Source organism: Stegodyphus dumicola, chromosome 7 (assembly GCF_044657685.1).
Source record: "Stegodyphus dumicola isolate Sdum_Otavi_A_Nest chromosome 7, ASM4465768v1".
In the NCBI taxonomy this organism is placed as follows: Eukaryota; Metazoa; Arthropoda; class Arachnida; order Araneae; family Eresidae; genus Stegodyphus; species Stegodyphus dumicola.
Genome location: NC_140774.1, coordinates 178,855,074 through 178,880,386, shown reverse-complemented (window position 1 = coordinate 178,880,386; position 25,313 = coordinate 178,855,074). Strand labels below are relative to the sequence as shown.

Genomic DNA, 25,313 nt, shown 5'->3' with positions numbered 1-25,313 from the left:
TTTTTTAAAATTTATACCAACGTAATTAAATGTTTGTTTCTTTATTTTGTAACGTCGTGTATTCATAGATAGCATAAAATATGCGCGATGTTGAAAGACTGTTTAATGAATTCTCACTAAGTCTTTTAAAATACTACAAACTCAGGAGAAGAGTGTATAGAACCCTTTATTAACACAAGTAAAGTTTAACAGTCGGCACCAACTGGTGTTTACAGAAGCCATCTCATTTGGCTTAAATCAAAAGGTATTGAATAAACTTAAAATTGATGAAGTTCAAGTATTGCATAAAGGTATCATAGTTTAACTATCGTTTAAGCTGTCTCTGCTTCGAAGTCGATGTAAACAAGCCCAAAGGCAAGAATAGATCAATGCCGCAGAACTCTAACCGCTACAGAATCAAAGTTAGCAGCGTGGCCTTCAAGCAGGCAGGACACGCTCTGATTTTACCCTCCAAAACCTTCCTTTAAATACTTCCTTCATTATGCCTAATTTGAATATCGCGCGAGTAAGAAATTTTCATTCTTGCAGGGAAATGAAATGAAGTTTGATAGGAAAGGTACTGTCACTTATAATAACTTTTTAGAAGATTAAATGGTAATCTACAATTTCTTTTTCTTTCTTTTCTTTTTTTGTTAAAAATTATATTTTATCGGGCAGCTGAGTAAGATATAATTTAATTATTTTTTAAATTAAAGAAAATTAAGTGTTTCTAAAATATTTAAAACAAATATTTTGAAACTAATACTATAATTTTAATTTTCTTCTGTGTTATTTTTATAAGCATCAAGAAACCTAAATTCCCTTTGATCTGTACTTAAGATCCCCGAATATTTAGGTATCAGTAACAAGGCTCATTAATATTTAGAACTGTGATTAAATAATGACTACCGTGAGTTCTGAGATAGTTAAAAATTAAAGCAAAAGGTAATCAAAATCGTAAAAACAACCTTGTATTTAGCGTAAGTATATTGAAACACTCAATCGATTTCGAGGGCAGCTAAAGGTCCCTCCTCATCAGGAGAAAGAAATACCTAGAAAGAAGAAAAATAAAGGGGAAGGAGTCTCAGAAACACGTGGTCCTTATCAGCACTGCACGTAGTTATAACCGAATTTTTAATCAGAGTTACACTGGCCGCCTACTTTTACTGAGCCAGGCTATTTGATCAAACAAGTAACACCAAGGAACAAGAAAAATTAGCGAAGTTAAAAATAGGGAGCGAGGGGCAACTGCACCTTCACGCTCAAAATCTGAACTTCGAACTTCGAAAATCTGATTACAAGGTTGTTTTTACGATTTTGATTGCCACATTAGCGTGTTTCTCTTCTAGTCTAAAGCAAAAGGTGTTTTTGAATTTGCTATTTGCTGATGCGCCTCGTCATCATCAATAATGACAGCATTACAAGAGTTTTAAAGTTCTGCAAATGAAATACCTTTATAAAAATCATTTTGTTTTACGATTTGAATAAATATCTATTAAGAGTTCTAACTAAAGTTCCGGTTTGTCATACATAGTCAAAATCTAATATGTTATTCTCAGTCATCATTGTATAATCATCCCATATGCCCATACGAAGTTTTAAATATTAAATCTATCATACTACAGTTTTTTTCATGAAAATTTATTCAGATTTGAATAAAAATTTCAAGTAAAGAATAATTTCTGTTTTATCAATTTTATCCCAAACCTAAATACATTGTTCCATTGAAATAAAAGTCTTCAATAATAAAACTGAAAAAAATACTATTACAGTCCGCCATTTGGGGGAGAGGGAAATGAAAAGTTTTGTATTACACTCTGTCCCAAAAGTTTATAGACTCAAGTAAATTACATATTTAAGAAACATAGATATGCATAAAATTACAAAATTAAAATGTGTTTAAAACACATGTGCCTTGCATTCGAATAAATATTGAACAAAAATAATCAATTTCTCTTTTAGAAAAAATAAAAATAGAAAAAATGTTGTCCCAAAAGTTTACAGACAAGTGTAATTTTATGCAAATTGATGAGGAATAATCCTGATGGGGAACTTGAGCCTTTTATATGACAATGCCCTCATTCAAACCTCCAATTGAAAAAGAAAGAAGATCATTTGAACTGCGTTTAAAATATGCCTAAAGCTACGTACCTTTCTGATGCTGAAGTTAATATCACGGCAGGTCTGTTAAATAAATTTCAAAACTTCTGAATAGATCTGTAAGCATGATCTATCGTGTAATATCTCGTAAGACTTCACATGAGCCAAACCTCGTTCAGGAAGACCCCCGAGTAGCAGCGATAAGCGAATACAAAAAATAGTGACGGATAATCCCAGCGATAGGGCCGATACAAAGATTGGCTTCGACACAGAAAAAATCAGCTCGCCAGATTACAAAGGCTTTTGGATTGCAAATATCCAAAAATGCTTTTCATAGGCGAATCAAAGAATCTGGTTGCCTTGATTCATGTAAAAATGGCTCAATCATTGCCTCTCTCAAAGCTTCACAAACGAATCAGATTGCAATGGGTCAGTAACTACTTGGCATATGGTGACAAATGGATCTCTGTAATTTTTAGAGATGAATGGTCCTGACGGGTATTCATACCACTGGCATGATTTACGAAAAGAGACTCGGAGCTATTTCAGTAGGAGCAGTGGAGAGAGATCTGTTATGGAGTGGGCAGGTTTTGATTTCAACGGGCAAACGGGTTTCAGCTTTCTAGATGGTCGGCAATATTCGTCTAAAATGGCATAGAAACACTAACAGACCATCTTATGCCATTTGCAGAAAACACTGGAGGACAGAATAAGGTGTACCAGCATGACAGTGTCTACCTCTAGTACTGTCACTTAGATTTAGGACTGTTATTACATACCTCTAGTACTGTTATTTAGACGTAGAAAATGTCGCTGTTCTTGAGTAGCCAGAAATGAAGCCTGATCGAGAATGTGTGGGGTATTTATGTCTCGAAGATTTTATGAGAATGGAAAGCGGTTTTCTTCCGCGAATGCCTTAAAAGTAGCCAACGAGAATGCATAGTACAATGTGGCACCACGGATGTTACAAAACTTAGTTCTCGCCATGGAGAAACACATATTCGATGTCATACGGAATAATGGGGGGACTTTGAAGTATTAAGTAATTTGAAATTTATCACAAGTTGTTAAAATGTTAATATTCTATAAACTTTGGGGACGCACATTTTTCCGTGTTTTTACTTTTCTACTTCTTCTTTACTTTTCTAAAATACAAATTGCTACTTCAGTTAAATATTTACTGGAATGCGAGTCGCGTCTGATGTAACTAAATAGGTTTTTAATTGGTGTTTGTGTTTCCTTCCGTTTTTATAAAACACGTAATGTAGTAATTGAGGCCTGAAGACTTTTGGGACAGAATGCATATTTTAACTTAGTTTTTCTTTAAAATTGTTACGAGCTTCAAGTAAAGTACCACTTCCGTTTTCTGACCAACTTGTGAAGTTTATTTTAATTTGTTTAACCAGTTATTTAATGTTCTGAATCTTTACTGTCACTTCTCTCTTTTCTTTTTCCCGCCAGAATGCAAATGAGCTAGCGTTTATTTAAATGAGGGTTTGAGATGGTTTATATGCAGCGGGTTTTGCCTAGTGAATGCAACGTTGCTAAGTGTGTAGTTCTAAGAGAAGAGTTCCTGTCTTCGGCCGTGCATTGTAATTGCCGATAGTATTTCACGCTTTTGAAGCCTTAAGAACCACCTTCGAGTTTAAATGACTTTGCATAGCCTTTGTCTATTATCTATTTAGATTTAGTTTGACACTGAATTTATAATTCTGAGTTCTTGCCATAAATGTTGGCTGAGCTGTAAGCACCAGATGTGCCTTCTATTCATCTTACTTAGTTTTCAAATAAAGAGCTCTTTCATCCGTCTCAAGTCTGTGCAGTATTTCTGAAGACTTGGCGGTAAGTCGCTTACAATCTTGTTGAGGATAATCCATAAATTAGAATTAGTAAAAGGCAGTTCCTTACAAACTCTTTACATGTATGCAGAAAGTTTAAATCTGGAAATGAGAAATTTTTAGAAGTTTCATATAAAAGTTACCGAGGACGAAAAGATTGTCATAGACGTACAGATACACAGAGAGACATACATAACTATAAAAATAGTAAAACCAATGTTGTGGGAACACTAATTAGTGCTTATTTACTGAGATCTCACCATCCGAATTTCCGAACAAAGAAATATTACCCCCCCCCCGCCCGTAAACGAACTGGATTTATTTAACTGGACGGATTTATAAAATTAAACAAAAATATACTTATTTAAATGGATGGATTTACAAAATTAAACAAAACTGGACTTATTTACAAAATTAAACGAAATATATTTATTACCTGAAAGGGAAAATGTAAATATTTTAATATGAGAGAGAAAATTTTTTCACTCTTTCGCTTTGAACTGGAATAATTTTTATTTCAGTTACGGAGTAAAATATCTTGGATGTTTTCCCAACAATCCCACAATATTTTGTATGACGATGTTTTGCCCTTGCGTTATTTCTCTGCGACGATTTCGTCCGCAATGTTTTCGGCGGATACTTAATATAAATGATTGTAATTAATTTGCACTTTCTATCCATGAATGAAAATAAATGAATAAATAAACTAATGAGTAGGTCCAACGTCCATTTTTATAACAGCACTTTTCCGCCATAGGTATTAGAAATGTATTCTGTGGTTTCTAGCAATGAACTAATGCACAAATTTAGAGAAATTCTTCTTGTTACTCTTTTGGCGATTTGCGCGAATAATAAACAGAATTACCGCAGGAAAAAAAAAAAAAAAAAAAAAAGAGGTCTCTTAACATTTGTCAGCACACAGATGGCCGAAACAGCTGCATTAAGCCAAGAAAATGAATTATCAAAAGCTATTTCCGGCATATGAATGAAGTTGTCAGAAATTATCTGGATATAAAAAGAATAGCCCAAAATAACATTACACTATTCTTGCTGCTTAACATGCCAGCGCCGCACCCTGGCCAATGTTCTATTTTACTTTCCTCTTAACTCTATTCTGTTAATTTATTGCAACAAGAGTCTTTGTATAATAAAATCTGATAGCTTTCATTATTCTTGCATTTATTTCTAAATCTACTGTTCTGTATTTCCTTTGACAAAACTTTCAGATGTTTGACAACTACAGATGATTGCACCGAGGCTTGTTGCCCTTACCTGTTGATAGGAACACCCTTTCTGTTCTATGTTATCAGGAAGTAGTTCCTTCCAGATATGAATTAGCGTTATATTTGTAATTTCACTTCGGATTTTATGTAAAAAAAAATAGAGTCTCCTTAAGTAAGTCAAACGCGTTTTATTTTCTTCACGTACTACAAGTACACGGTTACATGTTATAAAAATTAATAGTGTTACGAAATGCCCAGATGCAATAAGACAGCTTCCCCGCAAGGGGGGTTTAGGGTTATAATAAAATAGTAAAGGAAAGCAAGGTTACCTTATTTGGCGCGAAATCGCCCATTTGGCAATATGCGATGGACGGAGAGAGAACATTCTAGAACGAATCCTTGTCGATTTACCCCAGAATGTTCTCGAAGGCAGGTCAGAAGCTATATAATCCATGCCTGTGCACGGAGTAGCAGTGCATCGTGAGTGTATCGTGAGTTTTATCGTGAAGAGTATCTTCAGTTTGTTCAGCTCCGAGAGCGATCGACCGAGTCGGGAACTGTAATTAGCGTTTTGCGGTGAAGCTGTCTTCACCGTTATAGCCTGATTGTCTGAAGGCTGTGTTGCTGATTGTTTCAGCTTGTTTGTCGCAGTTTTTCAACGTCTGTGAATGGGATTTTGTCACTGTCCTGAGTCATACTGCCTAAATAAAACTGTGTTTTGTTTCTTTATTAAGTGTTATCATCAATCACTCCAAATCCACCAACCCGTAGAACGCAACAATATGTAAACCTAAGGCAAATGTATGCACATATAAAAATAGAGCTCTTTACAAAAATCACAAAACAATTCCCAACTTCCCAACTTAGTAACATACTTTATATTTCGATACGTTTAAATTCCCATAATATCACTGTACTTAATATATTCTTCAGATACTGTTAATCGCAAAGGGTTTTTATTAATTTCATTTCCGAATTTTTTCGGAAGATCTGATTTGTATGCATGCAAGGACTGTGAATACTTTCTAAGCGACCGCCTCCGTAAATGAGTAGTATTTCTTGCGATCGTAAATTAACATCGTTATTGTATATCTTTCTAAAATGGTCACTTCAACTAAAGATAAAAACTGTCTGGAGCTCGTCGGGGCTAATCTTAGAAAGATTTCGTTTTGTTATAAAACATTATAAACAGAAGTATATGTATTTTTAGCCCAAAAGGATGTTAGCCCAGAAGAGCTATTTGTCTCGAAATGATTTATTATAGTATTTGAATAGAACATGTGGCAACGATTAGATAATTCTTAAGATGATATAAATTTTGTGCATTCTGAGTTAAAAAATGAACGAAATGCAACGCAGTTAAGTGAACCTAGGGCCAGAATGTCGATATGTTAAACAAATATAGTGAATTTTAAAGAGTACATTTATTCTATTGTGGTTTATGCGATATCGACGAAGTAGATTTAATTCAATCCAATAAGTTTGAATGAAATGTAAGAAAAATGCGTATAATTTAATATTTCGTGAAAGGAAGTCATGTGGTGTACACATCAGGTTCTTTTTATATAACTTTGCGAAGTTTTTTATTTCTGAAATAAAGGACGTACCATCAGTAACCCTATAAAGAATTTTCGCCTTGTCTGTGCATACCTTTCGTGCGATAAGTAGAGGCACGTGCGTTTAGCAATTAGAAAATCCGGAGAGCATAGCTGATTTATCCAATACGCTTCTCTAACATTTTAGAGAAATCTGAATATGTTACGCATCCATCAAACTTAATTTAATGTTTATAACTTCTTAAACATATGAATTGCAATAGATTATTTTCCAATATGTTTAAATAATAAACGAAGAGTAAAATGCACATAAATAAATTAATTTACAACAATGACAAGCTTAATTTTACTTAGCCCGGAGATAAAAACAAGAGATCCAGATATCTGGAACTAAAATGATTTATTACATACTTGTGCTTGGTTTTGATTCCCTGTTAATTGCAGGCATAAAGGTGGCAAAAACTATTTGAATCAAAGCACAGTCAAATGGTCCACATGTTATAAGCATTCATTCACATGCCACATTTTAACAAAGCAGTATAATACCTATCAAGTAATAGGCACGATATCCTTGAAGTGTAGGCTTAAGTTTTGGAATCATGAGAGATATTTCTGGCAGCATTAAAATAAGCGATTATTTTGTTCAAGTCTGTTTTTTTTGGGGGGGGAGGAGACTGACAATTTTAATAAACTAAACGATTGTACGGCTCCCACATAGCACAAAAACATCCTTGGGATATCCCAAGGATGTTGCTCGCGGGATATGCGCACATCCTCAGGACATCCCGCGAACCTCCTAAACACCTCCTCCCGAGTGCTTAATGTCACATCCCGGGATATCCTCAGGACATCCTAACCAAGTCCCATCGACAGCGTGCGGGATGTTATTAGGATATGAACTCCTACTTACTACATCCTCAGGACATCCCACAAACCTCCTAAGCACATCCCATTATATCCTTAAAACATCCTATCTATGTCCCATCGACAGCATATGGGATGTTATTAGGATTTAAAGTCCTACTTACTACATCCTCAGGACATCCCGTAATATCCCAATTTCCTCCTAAACTCATCCTCCTGAGCGCTTAATGTCACATCCCAGTATATCCTTAGGACATCCTATCTACGTCCCACCGACAGCGTATGGGATGTTATCAGGATTTGAAACACTAGTTACAATATCCCTTTAACCTCTTAAATACATACTCTCAACTGCTTAGTGTCACATCCCAGTATATATACAGAGGAAAATTCCAGTGAAAGTATGTGAAGGTGTGATGATCTAAAACCTATTTTTTTTACACAGATAGTCTCAAATCCTTCTCCTATGGTTACTATGGAAAAATCAGAAATGTTGAAAATATTTATACAACTTATTTTGTTTTTAAATCTGAATTTGTGAATATATTAAAACTGAGCAAGGAAATTAAAATGAATTATTAATACAAAATATTAAAACTGAAAATTTTGCTTTTATTTTTAAGATATTAAAAATCTTTTGATCATTTTTAAACATCCAATAGCCCCCAAATTGAATTATTCATAATTAAATTGTTTTACAAAATCAGTTTCTAATTTCAATTAATTTGTATTAAAAATTGAATAATAAAATTAGCCATTTAATAATCTTTACATTAATGAATCATCTTTCTTTAAAACATGTAAGGAATTTATAGTGTTTTGATGACACTGTTGGGAAATCGTTAAAAGGAATAAATTGTATTTTTAAAACTAAATCAATTCCTAGCCTCAGAATAAATAAATATGTTTTTGTAACATGAGAATGCTGCAGGCTTTTTTATATATTTAATATTTAGTTGTAAAAATTTGACATTATGTTAACAATTCTTTATATCATTCAAAAGGTAACTCAAGAAGCTCTTCTAAAATTCTATCTTTCTGCTCACACAATTAAAAAAAAAATCTGAAAGGCCTCAGATTTTAGCAGTCACTCAAAGAGGCTAAAAGTTTATGAATGCATAGATTATCAATACAGATGGGGCAGTGGAAATAGCAAAACATTTTATAAGATACTGACACCAGAAAGTTATATATCTTCTATATATTTGAAAACTGAAGAAATATATCATGTAATTATGTAGAAATATTAAAATGTTTTCAATTAGATATATCATGAATTAAATGCATTTTAAATCAATCAGATTAAAAATTAAAAAAAGCATTGTTAAGAACTGTGTGTAATGCTTTTAAATAGCTTGGCTTGCTAGTCAATAATATATTAGATTTTAAAGATAAATATGTTAAATTTTGCCAAATGGCAAGACTTGAATGAAAAGCGAAACAAGTTTACGACTGACGATATGAAGTCACATTTCAAAACTAATAGCCCTTTTAGATTAAAAAAAAAAAAAAAAGTTCTGAAAATAATTTGCAATGGTTCATTCATATTATTTTACGCAAAATTCAGTAAAATGAAATTTACCTGTTGAAATCAGCACCAAATTAAACTTTGTAAATTCTAGCGCATGTTAAAGATTGTCTCATCCAGAATTTTATTACTAACCATTCATTTCAGAGCAAAATAAAACAGTAATTGCCATTTATATGACAATCAATATCAAAAATTTAAATCTGCATTTTACGCAACATAGAAAAACTTCAAAAGATCTACTGTTTACCATGCAATTAAGGCATTTTATTCTGCAATCAACTCTACCAATTATTAATTCCATTAAGTATATTAAGTTTACTCTTTCTGCTCAATATATGCTATGTAAAATTTTCCATAAATTTATTAATTCATTTTATTTTGAGGTCAGCTTTTACTCAACTCTCAATGTCAACGAGAATGTTTAGTTCATTTTTTATTCGGTCTCAAAAGAGAAATCAAAATACGTGGATTTATGTACGTGTATTTATGAATCAAAATACATGAGAAATCACAGTGAGAAAAGCACTGCTACCTTAAATTGTGATTATATATAACAAATGCAGTGAATTATAGTTAAAAAATAGTGAAAATATTTATATTTCTGAACTATTTCATATATAACATTTTCAGTTTCACATATGTGGCAATTTAAGAACTTTTTTATGTATACCAATTTTTTGAAATATCTGCAAATTTTTGTATCTTTAAGGAAAGCTTATTCTTTCACCTTTAGTATATAAGTAATGGTAATTTACCAGATAAAATTATTTAATGGGGAATACAGAAAAATATCTAACCACTTACCTTTGTGACTTCATCTGCAGAGAGACTAAAAAGGTAGTTCAGCTAAATCTGCTATAATTAATATTTATAATAATGCTAAATTATGCAATATCTATTAATATGACAAATTTTTGTAAAGCTATTTATTTGGATGAAAAATTAACACATTCAGAAATTTATGGCACTATATTATGATTAACAGAGGAAAAACACTTTTCAAAATTCAAAATAGTTTTTATTAATCCAATTTATCACATTTTATTTGAATTCATGAAAAACAATCTTATATCCATGTATTCTTATGTATATAAGAACTCTTGATAAATTGGATCTCTGTCATTGCCTTTCACAGCACCTAAAATAAAAAAACACTCACAATTACTATATGTGAATATAATTCATAATTAAATTTAAACAAATGACTATTACAATGCAAATTAAAGGAAGCATTTAAAATATTTTAACATTTAATACCTATAAACAGAGTAGCAATTATTTGATTTTTCGATTATAGTAAAATAAACATGGGGAATGCCTTTTAAAATTTTTTATGTCAGAAAATAAACTCAAACCACCAGCTGAACATATGAGCAGTTTTATCAATCAGCCACTGGTAGGTAACCTGGATACTGAATCAACATATAAAGTTGCCAAGATAAAGAGAGAAACAAAATTATGATAATCACATCTTACCTATTCATAAAACTATTTTAAATTTAATGTGTAGGCAAGTCCAAAAAGAGTGAGAATGAATTTATTTTGCAACACAAAGTAAAGTCTTGCAGGAGCAAAAAAAACTTGTCTCATGAGATTGGCAAGTAAAAAATGATTAACTGCATCTGGTAACATTTATCTGACAACACATATGTAATTGTTAGCTACGTGCAGAAAATAAAATCTGATCAGGGGCGTAGCTAGAGGGGGAAGGAGGGGCATCTGTCCCCAGGTGCAGAATCCAAGGGGCGCCAAACTGATGTTAGAACATTTTAGAATTAAATGTTTTCCATCCTTGGCAAGCAGTAGGGGGCGCGAAATCTTCAGTTGTCCCTGAGCGCTGAAAACCCTAGCTATGACTCTGAATCTGATCATGTTAATGCAATTTTAAACTTTTGAATTTAACCGCAGAAATTTACCAAAGAAGTACTTGTAACAGTAGTAAATGAAGATGTGGCTAATCTTTACTGTATGGTACACCTTGGTTTCTGTCTGAAAAAAATCGCAAAGTGGTTGTTTGTGAAATGTGGAAGCCCATTGCGTCAAATAAGTTTTTCAGTAACCCTAATGTTGATAATGTTGGCGAAAGTAGCCTTTAGGAAAAAAAAAAAAAAACTTTTTTTTTGTCAATAAAAAGGAGTTATTTCAAATATTGCCAACGTGTTGTGATAAATTTAGTTTTGAGCTACTTTTTTTAATAGTAAACCTTTTGTACGGTCCCAGGTTTTTGATTCTTACCATTCTTTTCAATTGCTGTGTTTGGTTGCACGGAAGTGGTATGGTCTTGTATTTTGAACATGCTATTTATTATTTTGGTGTGGGTACCATCGTTTGAGTATGTCTGAGGTGACTAAGAGACGAAAAATTGAATTGAATTGCTTACCTGGAGGATGGTGGTGGGAAGCCTAAACATATGCATGTGAAAAAAAAGGTACGTGAAAAAAATGACGTTTCATTTATTTTTTTGTCTCTGTGTGTTAATTTTTGTTAGAAGATTTGTTGTTTAATGTTTTTATGTTAGGAAATATGTATTTTTGGTAACTTATCCCTCTCTGTTTGTGTATTTTTGGTTGTCTGTATGTTAAGACAGTGGTGAATTTTTTCTGGTAACTATGATATTTTTAACTTTCTGATTTTCTTAAAGTGAAAATAGATCAATGTGTACATGGACAAAGTTAAGGCAGTGCACAATGCCCAGTTCGTTTTAATAGGTCGATGTGTACATGGACACAGAGTTTGTGTATGTCTTTGACTTCTTATTTTGGTTTTGTGTAGCGGCCACTTGAAATTGGTGCCGATCCTCTCAGGTGCCGATCTTGATATAAAAAAAAAGAAACGATTCGCCAAGGGTTACAGTAGAGTAAATTTTTACCAAAGATGTTCTACCATAATCACCATTTCAGTGGTTTAAACACTAGTGGAGCAGTATGCAGAGATGAAGATTTGAGTTTTGTTTACACAGCATGATGGTTTAGGCACTCCAGCCATTACAGTGAACAAAATTATAATAAACATAGCCACAATAATTGCCTATAAATATTGATGTATAACACTGCATTAACTAATATATTTCTTATGCTAGTATATACAGAATCCTTAATCGAAGGGAAAATCAGAAGACTGTGCATGCATTTTCCTTTAACTGAAACATGGATTTGACCATACAAATCTCAGTCTTACGAGACATGCCACACTATGCAGATAGACAGTAAAAAGTGCTTGCGTTGTTTTTATTTGTTAGAGGTATGAAATAAATATACTTCTAGATTTTAATTTTTTCTTTTCTTGTTTTACATTTGGATTACCTATCAAAAAGTAAGGAATTTTGATATTATTACAATATCAGAGTTAAAATAACAATTATTGGGCATGTTAAAGTAATGAAAATTTTAAATTAGGTTAAAAAGTAACCCTTAATGTGGCATATTTTTGAATTAAACTCTATCGACATTAAAAACAACAAAACGTCCCTCTTTATTAAGGACTTTAATTAACTAATTTTAAATACGGAGCTATGAATGAATTTTTTCCTTTGCATGTTATAATAACTGAAAATTACTCTGATACAGTCAAAATTCCTAAATGCAAGTACATAAAATTTACTTTAGCAATTTAAAGAGATGAGACACACTGAACACATGAATAAATTTCTATCAAAGAATAATTTATTAAATTTGGCCCGTTCCATAGTAAACTTTAACCATTAGATTACATTATTACACCATGTTATCAGTTTGAAAAGCAAGTCATATGCCAGATCTTGGATGTAAAAGAAATGCACAAAATAATATACAGATTATTGAAAAATGATGTATACCAATGTTTATAGATATGATTAAATGTAACAGAAAATTTACTGTCACAACCACATTTTTAAGTGAAATGTATTATTTTAACATTTTACAATATTTAAGGTATGGCATTAAATGCAACATTATGTGCCTGGACATAAGTTAGTAAATTAAAAAAAAAAAAAATAATAGTAATCAAAGAATGAATGTCATGAAAAATTTCAAAAACAAGCAGAATTTAATTTAGAAGACCTTTAGACACTTATGATAAATAAATTTGAGAATTCTTCACCCAAAATTAAATTATAATTAACTAAAACCAGTTTGACTGACCTTCTACAAAATCCTTCAGCTGCAATTTTTTCTAGCTTGAAAACCAAATTCTTCTCCACATGGTAATAACATCTTAAGCAGTTGAAATTCCTGCAGAAAGTTTGATAACACAGAAATAGAATTAATAGAATAGAAAAATTAACACAAAAGTATAGAACATCATTTAAACTTAACATTATTACAAATTTTGATGCTTTCTGACTATCTGCAAAGCTGTGAAAATTGGCAAAATGGTTAGTTTACGGTTCATATCTACTGCTCTGTTCACAAGTAGTAATTCAAATAAGCACTTTATAAGAAACAAGAAATTTTAGGATGCACACACACAAAAATATATATATTGGGTCAATATTCACATATTTTTCATCCAATGGAATACTATTCAGAAATAAAGATTAAATATAAAGCATGTAAATACATGTGTGTGGTATGCATATTCATAGTTTGCTATTATTGTGTGCATACTCTTGCTGTTTTAGCATAAGTTGAAGCTGTGAGGGCAGATGATAAGAAAGTATCAGAATTTTTCATGTATAAGAAAAGATTGCCCCGAAAATAGTTTCTCAATTGTTTAGCACTGACATTTACATAGCGCATTAGAAATATATAGTAATATATGTATAATAAAAAGATAATTGCATATTATTAATTCATTTTTTTTAAATGCCAAACTTTAACAATTCTTTCACATATAATTAAAGAGAATTCTTTCACATGAACATCTAAAATCCATTCTTAACTAAAGAATAAATAATAAAACCATGCAAATTTCTTATCAAGCCCATCATTTCCAAAATGTCTACTTCTGAAAGTTCCCAGCATTTCTCAATATATTATTAAATTTCTAAACTAAGCATCAATGATCGTCATGTTCGCTAATGTGGCAATATCTTTCACACTTCTTTGTTACCACAAGTAACAAGTAGGCTTCAATAAATCTTTAACTGTTACATGCTACTTTTGTCTAAAATTTGTACAAATAATAAAATTAAATGGGCTCTTTATAATATGCTCAAAGAAATAATTTTGTATGAAAATTTGTATGTTATATATTGGCCTGATTAATGATTCAGGAAATAATTCGGGTTTTCAAAGTGCTTCCTAATAATTCAAATTTCAGCTTGTGTCAAAATAAAATCTATAACACAAAGATTTCCTTATGAACAATGCATTTTAACATTATTCAATCACTGGCAATCACACAGTACTGATTGCTTCAATAAACATTACTGTAACTGTGTTATTTAAAAAACTGTAATGTTTTAATTGTTTCCTTAATTAAAACATTACAGTCTTTTCCTCCTTCTAACACCAAAAGAAAACCCAGATAAGAAATATAAAAATATCAGTAAAAATAAATTATATTATTGAATGACACTTTACATTAATTACACTTATGCATATATTATTTTATTATAAATTATTTCAAAATCAAAGAAGAGAAGGAGGAGAAACTTTAATATTGACATTTCTAAAATGATATAAACATTAATCATTTAGCACAATTTGTTATTTCAGGCAAAAAGAATTCACTTTTCTGGATAGCATTTATATTTCCATCTCAATTTCAATGAAACATTAAGAGAAATGCATATAATTTAAACACCAGTTTATTTTATTTATCAGACAGATTATGTCAACTCGAAAAAACCTATCAGTAAAATTCGGTAGTAATAATTCTGAATGTTAGGCAACTTGCAAGATTCAACAAAAATTATCAATACTTTTACTATAATGACAATACTACAGTAACATGAACATAAAATTAAACTGCATATAACTATAAAATAAGCCAGCATATAATAATGGTGCATTGGTTTCTAAAACAATGGGCTCGATGAAAAAATACATGTATTATGGTAGCTATTCATATTCTTCAGCTTTCCTAATATTCTCATGTTCACTTTACATAACTAAAGTATCTAAAATACAATAAAAATGCAAACAATATTTATGAGAAAATGATAAAAGCATTTGATTGAATGATCATATTTTGTCTTCCTGCAAGTCGAATCTTAAAATGATATGCAGTTTGAAAAATGCTTAATCCTTTTATAAAATATTCAAAAAAGATTAAAAAAAGGTACTGTTCTGTTATCAGGACCGGGTTCAGAAATGTATTTATGTATGCTTGTATGTTTGTGTGTCTACATATACACATCTATGCACATACTTACGAACACAGGTTCATACATTTTTGATTCTGGTCCCAATAACAGAACAGTACCCCCAAAAAAACTTGAATTACAAACTAGATTAAGATAATGTTTCAACCATACATATTTTGGACAAAACAATGCAAACTCTTATTTTTATACAATTGTTCAAATTATTTAACATAAATTTATTGCTGCAATAAAATAATAAGCAATCTGATCACACATATTATTTTGAAACTGAATGCATAAACTAGACTAAAAAAAATTCAGTCATAAACATTTGGATAGCAGGGCAAATTAGATATTTGAAAAGACAGCCAGCCATTGAGATACACGTAATTCACGACAGAATGGTAACAATTCATAAAGCTGTGAAACATTTGACTGTCAAAATGACATAAATAACATAAATTCGAAAAGCAAAAAAAGTAAACATACAAGTATTGCAATTGAACTTACCTTTCATGCAACAAAAAATATCCATACAAGTTAACCTCATGGCGCAGCCATTTTGGATTTCGTTTCAAATCAGACAGATGTTTACGGATTTGCGGAAGATTTCGAGGAACTAGTAGTTTGCCGGATACAATGTGAAATGACGCGAAAGAATATAGTTCTGTAGAACTTCCTACATTATTCCGTAATAAACAGTACTATCTCCTAATTTTTTCTTTATCTAATTAATTAATTAATAGGGAAATAGTTAAATAACGCCGAATTCATTTTTAATGAAATGTAAATTTTTGCATGTATGGGACGACCACCTTCCATCCAATGTTTCTGAGAATATAAACAAATTTTGGAATCTGAGAGTATCAGTAAATAAATATATAGAATATCGCCTCTCAAACGACCACTTCTGAAAGTGACCAATAGTTCTGAGATTATAAATAAATATTGATATTAAGTATTATTTCTATAAGACGACCATCTCTATATAAGACCAAAGTTTCTAGAATCTTGGATAGTCATCAGAGATGTATCTTTACTGCGAAATTATCGCACGACTGTAATTCAATATCAATAACAGATCGCGCGATTGAAAAACATTTTCTGTCCTGTAATTAGAGGGAAAAAATTTTCCTTATGAGGTATTTCTCCCGCTTTCCTAGCGGGCCTTCGTGGTGTAATAGTTCTGCACGCTGGGCCGGTATTTCAGAGGTCCGTGGTTCGATTCACGGCGAAGGCGGTTGCTAATTTTTCATCTCTACGGCTTCCCAAAAAAATTCTAATGTCTCTACAGTGGCGCCCGAACTAAAAAGGTGTTGGATGAGGTATATCCACACCCAGGATTTAGTGATTGGATCCCCTTAAAAAAAAGTCGGCCTTTAAAAAGAGAAGTAATATAAGGTATTTCTCCCGCTTTCCTAGCGTGTCTTCGGCCCACCAGCGGCCGAGCGGTAAAGTCGCTGAACCCTGGTAGTGCGATCCGAGGTTCGAATCCCGCGAACGGGCTGGCTGCATGGGTGTTTTCGTGGTTTTCCCCACGTGTAACGTGTATACGAGCCACTTTCCCTTAGAAAGTCTTCCACGAAGACATCCCTCGCCTTAGGCAGATAGCCCTAGTGTGCTTTGCCATAATTAAATACACCACCACCACACCTAGCGTGTCTTCGTGGTGTAGTGGTTCTGCACACTGGGCCGGTATTCCAGAGGTCCGTCCTTCGATTCCCGGCGAAGGCAGTTGCTAATTTTTCATGTTTCCTGCTTCCAAAAAAATACCTAATGTTCCTATACCCAAATTTAAAAAAAAAATCGTTTCCGTAATTAAATATATATATATATCTAATTTTACCTATATTTGTAGTAGGGTTTGTAATCTGTAAGTAATTATACATGTAATTTATACATTTTTTATAAAAAAAATATGTTATTTAGAATTTTGCAAATATTCTAGAAAATGCTAATCCATTGAAAAAAATCTTTTCCATAACTAAATAAATTTTTAAAAACGTCAGAAAAAATAGCAGTTAAAATTAATAACAAAATAACAAGAATAAATCATCAATCATATCAATATTTTTAATGTACAGCATTTAGAAACAACTTAGTAAAATACATATGGAAAATAAAATAATGTGCAAGTTTCAGATGTGCAATGTCAAAAAATTAAAACTGGTAAATTTGAGAACAAATATCCTCAAAATGTTTGACAACGAAAGTCCTCCGGACAATGCAGAATGAATGTCCTCAGGATGTGAAATTGGTGAACTCCTCAGGACATCTGAGAATCAACATCTTCAGGACATCCTGTAATATCCCGGGACATAGCGACTTAAATAAGACATCCTCAGGATGTTAAATTACGACCTCCTCAGGACATCTGAGAATCAACCTCCTTAGGACATCCTAAGTATGTCCCGGGATATTGCGACTTAAATAGGACATCCTGAGGATGTTTTGTGCTATGGGGGCTAGCACCTAAAAGGCACACTTTTGCAAAACATCGAAGCACCAAGAAGGACTTTTGCGATCGTGACGGAATTTTGTATGCAAAAACATCTTGATCGAACATGCAAATGATCAAAGTTTCAAGGCAAATGAACAGGAATTTCTATCATAGCACGCACTTCTAGTGCGCAATTTGCACAGTGTAAAAGCAGTTACAGAGGCGGAAAATTTATCTTTTTTTGTTGCTGTTATTGTAATTCCGTAAAGAAGCACCTAAACATACCACTGCGACGATATCGAAGACCTTACAGACAACTAAACGACTTCGAACGTGGTCGCATTAATTGGATGCGTGAAGCTGGGTGGTCATTGGGAGCAATAGGTCGCCACCTGCAGCGTACAGGCACTGCTGTGCAAAGATATTGGCAGCAATGGTTGCTACAAGGAAATTGCCGACCAAATGAAGGCTCTGGAAGGCCAAGGAGCACAAATGCGAGGCAAGATAGGATGATTGTTCGCCAGACCCGAACCGCACCAATGGTATCATTGTCGACTATTCAACCCAATAACAGCCACGGCTGTACCTCTCGCGATACCGTCCACCATCTCATGGCGCTTGTCTGAGGTGGGGTTATGCTCACAGAGGCCTTTAAAACGTTTGTCTTTGACCCCACAACATCGGCGGAGTCGTTTGGAGTGGTGTAGCAGCCGATCATCATGGCTTCCATCAGACTGGCATCGTATAGTGTTCAGCGATGAACCCGGCTTCATTGTTGAAGCAGATTACTACCGTGTTCGTGTCTGGGTGATTGTGAGCCGTGAACAGGTACTATGACCTTGACTTTTAAATCATTTTATTATCTGTGTAGGAGCTATACACATATTCAATTTCATCAAAAACAACCACTTCCTTCATGGTTCTTCGAGTTTTTTTTTTTTTTTTCCCCCCAAAAGAGTGTAGTTCTCATAAGAAAGAAAATACATACATAATTCATGTACTGAATTTCTTGAATCTAGGTAATGTAATTGAATAGGTAATGAATCTAGGTATTGTAATTTGAGGCCCAGTGGCACAGTGGCTAGCGCATCGAGCAACAGCCCCCCCCCCAGGTCCGGGGCTCGATTCCCGGGCTGGGCAAGGTCGACTTAACCTTTCATCCCTTGATTTTCATCACTTGTACCGACCGATAAAATGAGTACCAAGTTCGCTTGGGGACTAAACACTGGAGATCCCGCGACAATCTGACCACTTGTTCAGGGCATATGCATACGCAACCCCGGGGCCCACGGTGGAGAAAGCAGATTTCGGGCACTGCAGGCCTTGGCCCATTAGGGCTGTTATGCCACTGAGTTTAGTTTTTAGGTAATGTAATTTCAAAGGGTAATTAATAATAATTGAAATGAATCTTAATTTATTGCCTTTAAATCACTTAGTTTATTAATTAATAACAGAATAAATTAGAATGAAAAATTAAATATGTTTTGCTGAACGACTGTGCATTGCCACGAGGAAGGTAAATATATATTTAATTCGGGTAGTGGGAACATATTTCTGTTAAATCGCTGAGTTTGCTTATAAAATTCGAGAAATAAATATCATACGCTCCGAGGAGTAGCAACAGAATGCTTTTATACTTCAGTTATATACTACTTTTATTTCTGAATTTTTAATCAAATTAAATTCGCACCAAATACAAAATATTTTTATTTTTAAGTTCGGAATTCAAAACCTGGCCTTCGTGGTGCACATGAGGACTGCCTGGTGTTTTCTAAGTTTGGTGGTCTGGGTGCCTCCGTTTTTCCACAATGCGAGGAACATACATAAATACATACACATAATTGATATATTGCCCATTTTGCTCAAGAATTTAAAAAGGGTGCGCCGCTTATAGTGAACCAACGCAAAATGCCAAAATGAAATTAATATCCCTTCTTGGTAAATTCGCCTTTGGGCTAAAAGCATTTGCAATGCAATAGAAAACTACATTTTTAAGAAAAGTTAAAAGAATAGATTTCATGTAGAAACAATAGATTAGTTTCTAGATGTCAAAACACTATATAAATAATTTCTTTTCCACAACTCATGTGAAGGTTTTAAGTTAACTATTTCATGAGTATTTTTTCCCATTGAAGCCCAATTTATTTCTTAAACTTAAAAAGATAATTACATGAACGGTCTCTAGATGCAAGATGGTTTAAAATATACGTAGATCGCAATAGCGGAAGAAATTGCCTTTTGTACTGCTGTTATCCAACATCGTGATTAGATTTAAGAAAATATTTACTTTATGAGTAATAAATAAGCTGATAAAAATTTTAAGCTAAGTATCACAAAATATTTAATAAATTTTTATTAACTATGTTATTTCTAGAAAACTGCCTTCAATATCTTTTATATAAGGCAAATCTTGGAATTCAAAGTTGCCATTTTCTTTTCCATATTTAAAATCACGAAAACCGAAAAGTACGACCATCAGTTCAACATTTTAGTCACAAATTTAATTTATAAAAACTCTATTAGCCCCAAAAGGCTATTAGTTTCGAAACGTGATTTTACGTTGTTATAGTTTTAATCGAATCTGTTGCCATTCGGTAAAATGTAAGATATGTATTTTTCAAATTTAATCTGTCTACTATTAATGAACAAACTAAGCTTTTTAAGAGCAGTATATGCAATTCTTAAGACTATTATTTTTTTAATTTTGAATCTGATTCAGTTAAAAATAAAAATGCACTTAATGCATAATATAGCTAATTTAAAACAAATATTTTTATAGAATTACGCTGCCTATTTTTTCACTTATCAAATACACCGAAATATGTGTTTCTACCTTCGTCTAAATGTATATTCATCTAGTAACCAATAAATTGTTTCGCTGTTCTACCTCGGCCATCAATGTTGATAATCTCTGCTGATAAACCATATTAAGCTTTAAAACAGCTCTTTTGGGCGAACATTAAAATCTGAACCCTTTCAGACTCTTTTTTTTTTTTTTAATAGTTGAATATTTTTTTCTAAACGCAATAATGCCTTATTCAACAATGCTTCACTAATGTTTGGAGATTACACATAAGATCTGAAAGTAGCTTACGTGTCTCCTTATCGCGAATCTTGATAGTGTAATTATTTTAAGAATAAATTAGAATTTATAATGGAGGATAAAAATAAAAATTCAATGAAACGTGCAGGGTATTATAGATGAGAAATTAAACGGTTGAATACACATCGATTCTGGTTTCCCAGGGTTGATATTTTCCCTATAAAGTAATACCAGAATAATCGCAGGACCTATCTAGAATTACTGACTGTATATGTGTTCTCTATATGGGAATTTTTTTAATTTGAAAACAACACAAATTCAATCCTACCTATATATAAGGGAAAGTGAAAGCTTGCAAACGAATGCGAAAATATATATTTGCATTCCTAATAAGCAAAATTAAACAAAGAGAATGAAAATTATATGTATGTATATATATATATGATAAAAAACTCAGAAGTATTGACCAGCAGGAATTTTGATGTCGTAAAATGCTGAAACGCCGATCCACAATGAATAAGAAATTTGGCAGGCAAGGTATATTTAATTCAACTTTTATTTCAGTAAACGTGTTGTGGCCATAATTAAATCGGCACATTGATTGTGCTTATTCAAAGAAGTTTACATTGTAAATAAATTTGTAGTAAAATAGAAGGATCAGACAGATTGCAGTCCAGCTAAACCAAAGCGTAGAAAGCAAGCATGTTCAGGGTGAAATCTTAATTTTTTTTCTTTAGGTCTGTATTATGTTTTAACGTGTTTTATAAATCAAACAACATAAAGTATAGATAATGTTGATAAATACTAAAATATGAATAAACTCGAGCTAAAGAAACTAAAGTAGTTTTTATACTCATAAACTGAAGCTAAATACTTAACAATAAAATAAACGTTCATCTTCCTTAAGCTATGAAATCCCCCCCAGCTGAGAGCCTCTATTTTGGATAAGCAGAGGCTAACGGACAAATAATGGAATTTGGATTCATTCATTTGCAACTTTGGATGCGTTCACTCGTTTTCAACTCTGCTCTTCTCTGGAGTAAAATGAACTCCTCAACCTAACAGACAAGGTCAAGTCTGTTTTCTCGGTGAACATACTATATTTAGGAATTGCTCTTGTTCACAAAAGTACGAGCACATCGTGGTTCAGTGGGTAAGACGTAGGATTCGAAAACTGAAGATCTCGAGTTCAAAGGCAATCACATAAAATTCATTTTTACTCACTTCTTGGTCACATATTGATTGTGACCACTTCTGGGAGTCGTTAGTCTTACTATTCCAAAAACCAAAACCTTCACTCACTGATTCAGAAGTCAAACAACAAAAATCAGCGTTATATTTACAAAATTTTCACAGCACTAGTTTCGACGGTTTTACCGAACCACCATCCTCAGCTGCAAAACCGCAAATGAACAAGATAGGAAATAATGATTAGATAAGACTTCACTGACTGGTTATATTATAATCTCTTAAAGAAGCATTAATGATTTGTGAGTCTGAGAGATACAAAAGACACTGATATCGCAATTTATAAGTTTTGTAACAATTTCACTAACACGTGTTCCGCAAGGCTCCTGTCTTTGACCTATGCTATATCTCTTTTACGCTGCGCATTTTCCCAGGGAATACATTAATAGGAATATGAAGCTGACATGCTACGCAGACGATAATGCGATAGCTGTCAGATCAGTTCAGCCAAACAACGCTATTGACATGCTTCAGGACTTTGTACTAGAAACTGAACACTAATGCTCTAAGTAGAAATTTGCTATTCCTACTAGAAAGTCTCAGCTACTGCTGATTCGACGAAAGCGCATCAACGTCACTGTAGAGCGATTGTACCTCTTTGGACAGCAGGTGCCAAGAGTGGATAAAGTCAACTATCTGGAGTTCAACTCAATCATCGGCTCACCTGGGGTACTCATATTAACTATGTGGCACCTGCAAATTCAGCTGGGTAAAGGCTCCGGACTCATTTTTCTCAGAAAAACAGATTTACAACACGATTCTAATCCGCATTATGTGTTATGCATCCTCTGCGTGAGCGGCTGCTTCTGCCAGTGATATCCTTAAACTATAAGGGTTGTGGATAAAGATCCTGAGACAAACACAAATGCACATTTCCTAAGAAGAATAGATTTTCTAATTCACGACGATCTGAAGATAGACTATATTTCGGACTACTTGCATAAATTCAATTGTTAGTTCTTTAAACTAGGATTGAACTGCGCCATAGGCTATTTCAGTGATTCACTTCAATATAGTGCCATCCTTGAAGATGACAGGATTCGTCCATTCACTGCTTATAGAATGAAGGACCCACAATTTCGTGACCTAAGCCTTTATTTTTGTTCATTTCAGTGCTTTGCTTCGCATCTTTACTTTATAATTTTATTTCTTGGGTATACTGTATATATTTGGAATTTCTGCACTCGTAGTTTTACATCTGCTTTATTAGTATTATTCATTTTACTTATCCACTGTATGATTACACTTGATTCTGTTCAACTCCGCAGGATATAATTTTTTTCCTTTCATCGAGTTTAGGATTTTCCAGTTTTCACTATGAGATCACGATAACCCTCTTTACCTACCCCTTTTACTTTTCCCCTTTCTGAGATTCACCAGATAGTATTTAATGTGATGTGCCTATAGCCTTAAATTCATGTAGCTTCAAACAGCCAAACTTTTGGCTACAACAGCATAAGTTCTTAGCATTAAAGCAAAGCACAGGGGGGTCATAAAAAAACTTCCCCGTTACATGAACCCTCAGTGGCCTATCCCACTCAGCCAATAAAAATGAAATTTCAGATATTGTTAGAAGGTCCGCTTTCGAGATTGTGAGGATTGAAAACAAAACAGCTCTCCCAATTACGGTTACGGTGAGAGCATTTCGAAAATGTCAACATCCACTTTTTTCCTACGTAAATTGATTAGCACATTAAAACACCATAAATGGCTTTGGAATGATACACGGTCTGACAAAAATTGTTGGCGTAAAACATGTGCAAAGAAGACCATTGTAAAGACCAATTATAACACATAGAGCAAGTGCTTCTGCATTATTCACAGGAATAGACTATAGAGATTTTTGGCTAGGCTAAGCGATAATAGAATGCTCCACCAATTGAGTACAAATGCTGACAGTCATATAACAGGTGGTACAGCAACTCAGCTGGTGGTAAGTAAGTAAGTACAAGCGCAAATCACAGAACACTGTGTGGAAAGCACTGTTTGTGAAAAAAAATTTTTAATGAGCAGTGTGGGAAAATTCTTACTTCTATCAGGTATTCGAACGTACTAACAAGATGGCGTTTGCAGAGAAACAACAAGGTGAGTTGATAAAGCTGTTTTATATGAACGAGCAAATCGGCGAAATCATAAGATGAGGCCTGTGGTATGTAAACACGTCGGTAAAACAATTTGAAGAAACTGAATACACGTCTGATAATCCGGACGACCATAGGAGGACTGTTAAAGTTCTTGCGGAAGTGCATAATATGATTACTGCACGTCAATTACATATTGCAAGAAGTGTTGCTCGCAGTTTTGATGCACTGAAAACCACAGTCCTCAAGCTTCTGCGCTCCATTCTACGCATGTTTTCTTATCGCTTTCAGCGCATCCAGATACTGCAATCTGGTGACGAACTACAGCGAATTTTGCCCTCAACAGATATGATGAAGACAGCAGGTATCCTCTCCTGATATTAATAGCCAGATGAGGCGCATATCTCCTGAACTGGGAGCTTAAATTCCAAGAATCGCGTTCACTGGGCTGAGGAAAATCGTCACGATGTGGTACCAGCCCTTTTACACGAAGCTAAGGTAACTATGCGTTTCGGCATCGCAAGCACATTCGTTCTTGTTCCGTATTTCTTCGAAGAGGCCATTTCCACAGGTATGAAAAGATGTTCCATCACAACTGCTCGGTATAGAACAGTGTTGCAGAATTACGTAATGCCAGAACTGCAGCAGGGAAATATTGTTAATGACATTATATGGATGCAAGATGGTGCTGTTCCACACGTCGCAACATGTGTTCGGCAGGTACTGAACAGCACTTTGGAGAGAGAGTCATCTCCCGAAAATTTGCCATTTCGTAGCCACTGCGATTTCCCAACTTACCCTGATACTCGGGAGTTTACTGTATAATGAATATTACGTTAAGTCTCACTAAATTGGGGGGAAGTGTAATGAGGTATTCCACTGGCTTCTGTTAGTGCTTTCTTTCTTTCCACCGACAGCGAGGCAGCCGGTCCACTGGGTAATTAGCATATCGGCCAGGTAGCCCCGCTGACGGAAATAACTTGAACAAAAGACACACTTATAAATACATATTGTGCTCAAGACGACTGCTGGGGGCAGTGCAAACAAATGCTGGACGAAGACGATAGTGCATGATGGAAGAAGGGTGCATTGCGGGCGTGAAGAACAATTCCAGTTACATATTTACAGAGTAATGGATAGGTGGTTACAAATACTAAAAGTAATAAGAAGTAAAATACTAG

At 33.6% G+C, this 25,313-nt stretch overlaps 1 long non-coding RNA gene across 1 annotated transcript; it reads right to left on the bottom strand.

Annotated features, from left to right (window-relative positions):
- Positions 1-10,096: 10,096 nt before the first annotated feature.
- LOC146996585 (uncharacterized) lies at positions 10,097-15,950 on the bottom strand. Its single transcript, XR_015042252.1, has 3 exons — positions 15,831-15,950; positions 13,213-13,302; positions 10,097-10,229 (listed from the first exon to the last, which is right to left on the bottom strand). It is a non-coding gene; the product is annotated as an uncharacterized LOC146996585 (long non-coding RNA).
- Between the last annotated feature and the right edge of the window lie 9,363 nt (positions 15,951-25,313).